Genomic DNA, 10,446 nt, shown 5'->3' with positions numbered 1-10,446 from the left:
AGTTCCTTATGTGAATTGTGGTTATATATTCAAGACTTTGATGATTAAATTTATTTTTTGTTACCTATGATGATTAGAACATGTGGATAAGGTCTACAAGTACTATAAAAAAAATAAATGTTGAAGCAACATCACTCTCATAATGAGAAGGATGTCCCGAGTAGGCTTAGCCACTTTTGTTTGCCTTGTATTGCATGTGACTGTGAGGTGTATGGTTTGTTCTATTTTGGATTAAGTATTGAAGCAATATTTTTTGTTATGACTATTTTTAGGGAAGTATTTTGTGTAAGTGTGTTATTCGACTGTTATTAGCCATGTTAGGCATGACAACATGTGTTTGTATATTAATTATTGAACTAGTTTTTTTAACAAGCTTAGTAATATTTTAATTATTAAAAATAATACCTATATTCCTATTTATAACACTCAATTATCTTATTCGTTTGAATTAAAAAAAAGTGGTTAATTTAGTTTATAGCAATGAATATGTCCTATATATATATATATATATATATATATATATATATATATATATATATATATATATATATATATATATATATATATATGGCTAAAATAAGTTTTCGGTACAAGTAAAATTACCAAAGTTCGGATTTAGTTCCTACAAATTTATCGTCTGTTTTCTATCCTTGTAAAATTATAATGTGCTACTTTTTTGTCTGAAGTGAGAGTTGAGTGATTCCAAACCTATCTAAACCTATGTGACTTTTTTTCAACTAGTTGGGTGACACCTTTTTTGTTGTGGTTATGAATATATAACAAATATTTATAAACATTATTATAAAACTTTAATAAAATATAAATTGGCCCAAGTAAAATAAAATTAAGTGATTTTTCCATAGGTGAAAAGATAGTAAAGAAGAATAAAAACTAAATTTACTTAAAAATTGATTTTAGACATTTACTTAACTCATGCTTCCATTCAATGTTACTTAATTAACTCTAAGCTAACTATATTAGCATCAAACAATAATGAAATAATTATGTTTCTTTATGATTAACTTTTCAAATATTCTCTAGTTGACAAACTATTGTGTTTCTTTAATCATCTGGACTTTAAAATTCATTTAACAAATAATTAAAATTCTAATAAATTTGATTTGTATTTTCCTAACAAACTTTATTTTAGGAAATTCTAATAAATTCATTTATGAACTGACAAGGTTTTTATTTATATAAAACTATTTATATGAACTGTCACGGTTTTTATTTTGATTTCTTGAAGTTGCCAAGGTTTTTTTTTAATTTATTTATTTCAAACTGCAAACTTGAAGAAATATTTGTTTCTATTAAAATGTAACCATGAGGTAGCACAAGAAGATAACATGATACAAAATAAATCTACGATGGTTTGGCCTTACCTAATCCAATCAAGCTACACACGAACAAACATCCAATCCAAGATATACTTTTAGAGGTTTTCCTAAAAACACACAATTACATGTCCAAAACACACAATAAAAAAACATAATCCCTATAAGGGTCCAACATAAACCATCCATTACAAATGGGTTGCAAAAGATCCCTATAAGGGTCCAACTTTCACTTCATTTATCCAATAGTGGTCATTGCACTCCAATGTGCTTAGGCTTTGGCCAAAAGTGACACCTTGTTCTCATTATGCCTTCCATTAAGATTCGCATTGCTATGTTCATGCGAACAAGTTGATGATTCAACTGCATTCCATAACATTCATGTATAGTATTAAATTTTGTAAGCAACACATACCTTTAACACTTAATGTATATATTTAATTTTTTATCTGTTAAGGAAATTTTTTCTAGCTGAATATTCACCACACCAGTCAGGTTTATTACAAACATGTGTTCCATATTTCATCCAGTTAAGAACCTATAATCCAGAATCACCACTATCACAAACCAAGACTTAGTACACTATGTGTTGAAACATGACTAAATAGCATGATCACCAGTGTTATGATGTATCTATTTCCACAATTAGGAATGTTGTGGGGTTCTTTCATATCCCACATTCCCATTGGTAGACAAAACTTTGGAATCACTTCAGGTAGGAATATATGGACCATCATGGAGTCCAACACCTCACATTGTAAGCCAAAAACTTTGTATCTCATACTGCAAGCCAAAAAGGATGAATATCTTTAAATAGAAAATTTAGTATCTTATAGTGGCATTTTAAGAAAATAACTCATTTGCAACTTCATGTCTTATAAAGAAGAAGAACTTACCAAGCAAGAGAAGCAACTAAGAGTTGTAGAGTTGGAGATCAATAAACCTTTGTGAATTACCAGATATTAGAAAAAGTTTCTATAAGTTGTTAAGTCTGGCTGCATCCAAGTCATATTGGACCGTACCAAACAATTAAATCCCTAAGATTTTGATATTATGAAAGTATAAATTTTATGTGTTAACCTTTCATGCTTATGCTATAGGTTTGTCGATCCCTATGAGATACAAACAGAAAGCATGAATAGAAAGGCTCTAGATGATAGCTAAAGTATTAGTTAATGGACAATACTGCCTCAGTGTCTAGTCCTAAGAAGACAAATGCTTTAGCACTTGACTTATAGTTTAAAGGAAATGGAACAATTACTCGATCCTCAAGTACTGAAAGTAATCATCAAAAAGTAACGTTCATGGTTCAGTAAGCAATTCCTGCTATAGCGCACAAGAGGGAAGTTTAAAATTATTTTGTCTTGACATTCTTAATTCTTTTTTTCCTATGTTGTTAACGTTGTATTTGATTTGTACATTGAAAAGCCAGCTTTGAGCACAAGATGACACTAGCAAGTTGTACTTCTTTGAAGATATGCTGTAGAAAATGTTTGTGGACCCCACTCTCTCTACACAATAATGTGCCTCGTGTAAAGCGCTTAAGCTATTAGACAATGATTAATTGGGATCTCTCGATGGATCAAAGCTCTAAAGTCTATATAAAACTTGAAGATGTTCATGATAAAGTGGTTGAATCACAAGAGAATCATCTGAGCCAAAACAACAAAGTGTAGTGACAAAGAATACTTGGGTCTTAATCTCAGGGGAAGATAAAGGGTAGTGTCAAGAGTGCCCTAGAAAGTACTCACTGTAGCCAAAGGTGACATAGAGAATACTATTGTAATCAAAGATTTGATTAGTGGAACCCTTCAAGTTTTGAAGGAGAACTGGATGTAGCCCAAGAGTTGGGGTGAACCAGTACAAAACCTTTATGTTTTCTTTACTACTTCTATATAACTAGTTTCTTTCTATAGTTTACTTTCACAATATTGTGTCCAAGTTTTGTGAAATATTTTTTAAACACAAACTGATTTCGAACCCCTTGGACGAAACCTATCGTCCATTGATATCTGTTTGAGAAAAGCTTTCAAAGTTTTCAAACGACCAAGTTTTTATCCATCACACTATTCACACCCCCCCCCCCCCCTTTTAGCATGCTTTAGGTACTTCACAAGTAAACGTCATATGTGAGCATGTAAGGTGTCGTATAAAATGGGAAATCTTACACTAGATGGAAAAGTAAAATAGTGGGAAGTCACTGAACTAACATGTGCAATCACATTTAATGCTAGAAAAGCCCATGATGGACTGGGTTGACAGAAAACCTATTCGAAATGGTTCAATAAAATAGATCCAAATGAAAATGAAAAGTTTGGCGTCATTTATTTCATTTACAAATTAGATAGATTACTCTTTTCCTAACCTTAAATATTTATTTTTTACAGATACATAACTAATATATAATTCTAACAACAATTATTATAGGATTATGGTTCTACAATATTTTTTAATGAATACTTAATATAAATATTGAAACACTCGTCTTCATTTTATTTTTTAAATGATATAATTTTATTTATAATAATCAGTTCAAATTATTTTTAATGATGACTTAATGTAAATATTTTTCCAATTATAGGGCCAAAAGTTTTGGAACCTTCTCTATTAGCTCATCCAAAAAGGTTGTCGCCAATGAAGACACATGCACTACTTTCAATGTAACCATCTCGTTGCAGTCCTATGGACTTTTGTAGTTTCAATCAAATGAAAAAGTTGGTTTTTAATTTATTAAATTCTCTTTTCTCAGTTGTGTGGTTAGTTTTATAATTAAAATAATAATATATTAAAGAATATTTCATAGATAAAGTCAGACCATTATAAACCCAACTTTTGACCCATGATAATTTTACTTTTTAAACTCTTTTGATATGAACATCCTGACAACATCTACTATTACATTCATTGCTATGGCTGCATGACAATGAAACTGAACAACTAAACATAAAATGTTGGTGAAAAAGACTACTATAATGCAACCTTAAACATCTAATATGAAACCCAACAAGCCTAACCTAGTATCCTCCCAACCTTAATCACTGCCCCCCTCGAAGTTGTGCATTCAGCGCTTGCGCTTGGTCTGACACTATGCTCAGTTGCATTTGCAACCACAACTTGTCATTCTTCATGGTTTGCATTCCTATGTCATTGTCAACATCTTCTATTCAAGGCTTTCATACTATAATAGTTGAAATCACGAATACACCTTCCAATTCTTGAAAGAAGGTTTTGAATCAAGGATACAACAAAGTTGGTTTCCAATTTCGCTAGTCATAATAGTCCCTGAATACCTTTGAAATTCCTTGCCACCAAAGAACCTAAACTCTTGTACCGTGTAGATAGGGGAGGGAGAGATATATTTAAGCACAATTGCCCTAGCCATTGTTTCATACAATGATGCTACACAAAAGTGAATGATGTTGTCTTCTCAGCAAAGGTGATGATGTTGCTACTTGCGATGGCCTCATATGAAGCCAATGTACAATTCTTCAAATATTACACTTCCCTGCTATGAAAAATAATGAAAATGAAACACCATTTTATACGTACCTTCAGTTGGAGAAAAAGAGTTCAAAGGAGGCACTCTTGCATATTTTTGTGGTTTTACATTCGCTTGACTAGCCTCAATTCCATATTTCCTGCAATGGTCTAGCCAGTGAAATTGAGCTTTGTCATACAACTTAAAGGAGTGGTGGCAATTTTTTGGATACTCATCAGTTTGTGCCTTGCACTCGTCCCACGAATAATATATGTCGAGCTTCTTTCCAATAAAGACAACATAATACTTTTGCTTCTTAGACTGATTCATATCACGTAGATGGAGTTATATGTGATAAGGGTGGGTAAGCAGAGGACCAACTATATTTATATCAAGGTACAGGAACTTACTATCAATTAAAAAAGTTGTTTGACACATAGCTGAGTAGATGACCAATAATTAATGTTTTGTATGGTAATTCAATTATTTTCAAAAGACCAAATTAACAACACATGTTATTTGAACCATATTTGATGGTTATTATCACCCAAAAATAAGTGCTTACTACCATCACATGTGAGAGGAGCTGACGAGTTTAGTTTGCTTTTAATGGAGTTGGTTCTTATGTTATACACACCAAAATACTTTGGCCAGGAATCAGTCTCTCATTGGCTTTTTCAGTGCATGCATTAGTGTCACCCCTAACTTGAGGCTACTGTGCCTTGTACTAGTGATGTAACAAGTCAAAATTGCTAGCAGACTACTAACTCCAATTTCAGACTTTAAGTCAAATCGGTCACCTAGAAAGTGTTATTTCATATCTTTTACGTATATCTAAAAATTTTTTCCTTTGCCCTAATCTATACAGACTCATTCATATTTTATGGAGTAGATATTGGCATACCCTTATTGCTAATGGAACTACCACACGGGTCTTTTGAATAATATTTCGAAAATGTCTTTTCTAAAACAAAATTATACAACAAACTTATATTTTTGTTGTGAATTTCTTTTTCTATTATAAAATGTGTTTTATTTTTTATTATCAAAACTTCAATTTTTAACTTTATGATTAAACAACCACATTTATGATAACATGACAAGCCGCAGTACCTTTGTAGAGTTCAATGCAATCTAAACCGTGTATTTTTTCTATGAAATTTTGGTTCTTTCTCATAATTGACTCATAAGAGAACAATACAAGATGATGATAAATACAATTGGTGGTCTAAGCCAGCTCATAATCACCATATTGGGTTCAAAATAGAGGGAGTCGTTGCTATTGTGCATTATGATGGTGATATGGTATCAACTTGTGATGGGATATTGCTTGAATGTCCTAATGATCCTAAATTCATTAAAATTAGTGAAGAAATGTTGCGTGTTACTTTGAGGAAAGCAGTTATAGATGCCATTAGAGTTGGAAGAAGCTTGTTTGAGGTTTTTTACCATAAACTTGTATACGTAAGTAATGGCTATGTAGAGTATGACGGAATGGAACTATGATTTTCCATTGTATTAATAGGCATGTGTTGTTTGAACATAAAAGCATGATAAGAACACTTCTCTTTGAATTCTTGGCCTTCACAAAGTACAACACAACAATGCCTTACATATAAGACAAATTATAGGCTACAAAAACATCCAATATCATAATGAAGATGCATCTGAGACTACATCATAATGATGATGATCTTGACTCTAATAAACCATATGAATTCACTATTATTCAAAATCTACACCTTTAGGACAATATCATGTTTTCCAGGGGCAATCACACATACTTAGGGTTCATCAGAAGATACATGTTACAACATTTCCCAATGTACCATTGCTCAAATCCTCATGCCTATAAAACATATCTAATAATATTGGATCAAAAGCTTAGGGTCAGACAAATAGTAGATTTGAGGACTATATGTAAGTTAGGTTGAATTAATTAGCCAATTTGGTGTTTCAACCGACATTAGGTAAACTTATAACAACACTATTTATACTCGTGGGATTGAACCCACACCTACACTATATATACAACATAACATAATACTCAAATGTGTTAGGTCAAATATAATTTTGTGTCATTAACTAAATTAAGAACTAAAATTGCTTGCTTTCTTATTGTATTCAACTAGTTATATTTTAATCATTACTTGTATTTACAACATCATTGTGTTTTTTTATATAACCCCCAACTATTCAACATACCTTTTTTTAATAGTTTATTTACCATAAAATTATCATTGGTTATATTTATCTACCACATATTATTATAGATGTTTTCAAATTATTTGTTATAATTAATAAATTCTACTATATTATTACTTATTGTATTACTTTAAGTATTAGGTTTATCATTACATTAAAAAAATTATCAAATCAGCTATGATATTCATCCATTTACTATACAAAGTGCTCATGAATCTTCCATAATATGGCCTCACATCAAGCTCGTACCACTTTAGGGTCATTCTTCAAAACAAGATCTTAATTTGTGCAACTTACAAGGCCATACTACATTTGTGTTTTCTCTACCATTGGCCTACTATATTGGGCCTTATAAAAATTTGTTGTTGGACTTTTGTTGTCTTATTCTATTCATCCTTTTACTATACAAAGTGCTCATGGATCTTCCATAATATGGCCTCACATCAAGCTCGTTCTACTTTAGGATCATTCTTCAAAATAAGATCTTAATTTGTGCAACTTATAAGGCCATACTACATTTATGTTTTGTCTACCATTGGCATACTATATTGGGCCTTATAAAAATTTGTTATTGGACATAGATCATAGATCATCCTTCTTCTTTTCTACATTAATCTCTTTCACAAACCATCTACACTCTTTCACAAACCAACCTTTTTTATGACGAACATAGATCATCCTTCTTCTTTTCTACATTAATCTCTTTCTTCTGCAGTACGGTTGTTCTTCTCATACTCATCACCAACTCACAATTTCAAATGTCTAAAATGTCTCCTTCTACTATATGCAACTACAAAACCTTCTTAATAATTTTTTAAAGGCTTCTATGGAGTCATTGGGAATGAGCATTGCACACTATATCAACCAATCTTAGCACGATTTTTCAATTTCATTTGATTGGGACCTCTACTCAAGCATTTCAACAAACACCATATTCCTTTCCCAATTAATGAACACAACTAAAACACACAAACCATGCACATAAATAAACAACATCCTCAAGGTAAAAAAACTACCACTACAGACAACCACATATTGCTTCTCACCATTTAACAACAATAACAATAAGCAAAGCCACCAACCATAAAAGCCACACTTCCCTACCGAATGGCTCCACTAGTCTACACATCGTCAATGCTGACATCCAACACCACCAACCATACACGACAAATCTTTCCCCAAAGGCACACAAATCCACCAATGGAACCATCCTTGACTACACTTCCACGATGAGCCAGGCAACAAATTATAGCGGAACCCTCATCCAACGCGATCCCTATTTCACAATTAAATTTAAACAAAATGTAATAAATTCAAAGGGAGTATTTATGTGAATGGAAAAATGACATTTGTGTAAAAGTACATTGGAGATAAAAAAAAAAGTGAAACTAATAAAGATTTAAAAATTAGGTTCTTAGACAAAAATCCTACCCTTCCTATATTAAACATTATATTTAACAATTTAAACATTCTCTTCTACCAAACGTGACTTAGTTTCCTTGTCCATGCTAGATACTCTTACACATTATATGAGTTATTTGGGTGTTATATAAAAGTTAGAAAATATGATACATTTTTCCATATATTGAGCAAGTCAATGTAAGCAAAATACGAAAATAAACGTATCCACACATCTGGAAAAAAAAATTATGTCAATGACTCTTTAACTTTTGTTATACTTACACATGGCATAAAACAATAAAGAAAAAAAAACTATGAAATAATATCCAAGACGTAAAAAGAGAAGAAAAATAACATAATACCAATGGAGTCTATTCAATTTTTTTAAAGCAAAAAACCAATCCACAAGAATGGAATACGTGTGCAAGATTCCATCCATGTATAGACGAGTGCGTAAACTGATGCAATCCTATCCCGCAAGGGCATTGGGTAGAAGACTCCAAGTAGATTGGGCTAGAGATCCAAGGGAAGGCCCTAGGGTTCTCATGAGCCTTAGGGTAGATTTCGAGCCCATGGGCTAAGCATGAGCCCGCTTATCTTTGTAAATATTAGAATAGGTTTTTTCTTCGTTTAGGCCTTGTATTTTGGCCATTCTAGTAGTATAGGGTTTTAGCCTTGTATTTCGGGGCATTTTGAGTAGTCTTTGTAGTAAGGACTTTTTTTTGTGTATTTTCATGTTTTTTGTCATGGGGGTGAGCTTAGCTATTATAGGGGGTGTGTAGCTAAGTTCTAGCTTCTCATCTCAAGGAGGTGAGCTTAGCTATTAGAGAGGTATGTGTAGCTAAGCTCTAGCTTCTTTAGGAATCTTCTTAAGGAAGCTTCTCAAGGAGGTGAGCTTAGTTATGAGAGGGGTGTGTGTAGCTAAGCTCTAGCTTCTCAAGGAAGCTTTCTCAAAGAAGCTTCTCAAGGAAGTTTTCTCAAGAAAGCTTCTCAAGGAAGCTACCTAGTCTATAAATAGAAGCATGTGTAACACTTGTTGTAACTTTGATGAATGAGAGTCTTGTGAGACATACTTCAAAGTTCCACTTCTCTCCCTCTTTTATTCCTTCAATTTCGTGCTCCCCCCTCTCTCTTTCTCTCCCTCTTTCTTTTCCTCCATTGAAGCATCCTTCCAAGCTTCTTATCCAAGGCTCATCTTGGTGGTGAAGCTCCTTCTTCCATGGCTTATTCCCTAGTGGATGGCGCCTCCTCTCACCTCTTCTCATTTGTCTTCCGCTGCATCTCCATGGTGGAAAATCACCATTAAAGGACCTCATTGAAGCTCAAAGATCCAGCCTCCATAGAAGCCCCACAAGCAAGCTTCCATCAAAACTATCATATAAATTTTAGTCATGATAGTCACCAAGAATTAAAGGATTGGTTGGGATGTCAAGCGGTTCAATCATGTACTGGTTCACATACGTAAATGCAGAATCCACAAAACTGCAAGAACAACAAAGTGAGCAATGAACATGGTTTGAAATCAAATTTTGACAAAAGTATCAGAGGTACAACATTAATAATGGCAGAACTGGTACTGGTTTGCAGGTTTTTTGGTACAACAATATTGATTTCAGCGTGAAAGATTTGCATTTGCTGTTATTTTTGGGAAATGATCTTTTATGATATGATTAAATGAAAATTATCTTTTACGATATGATTAAACTATCATTTGTATTTAACTAATTTTTAGATCATCATGTTTTGGATTATGTTCCAACTATTCATAATATATTCTGTAAAAAAATGAAATTATAATTTGAAATGAGCATGAGATTTGTGGATAACTAATTATGTTGTTCTTAAAGTTTCAAATCATTCTCACGATTGCACATGGTGTTAACCCTCACATACCAACCCCTTAGTTGTGTGTTTGTCCAACCACGTGTCTCCCTCTAAGTAGTCGAGACTACAACCTACTTGGTGATCTCGAACCACAGAATAATTTCTCATAAAACACGCTAATTTGGAAATTCCCAACGTTAGTTA

Source organism: Glycine soja, chromosome 4 (assembly GCF_004193775.1).
Source record: "Glycine soja cultivar W05 chromosome 4, ASM419377v2, whole genome shotgun sequence".
NCBI lineage: Eukaryota > Viridiplantae > Streptophyta > Magnoliopsida > Fabales > Fabaceae > Glycine > Glycine soja.
This window is presented reverse-complemented; position numbering follows the sequence as displayed.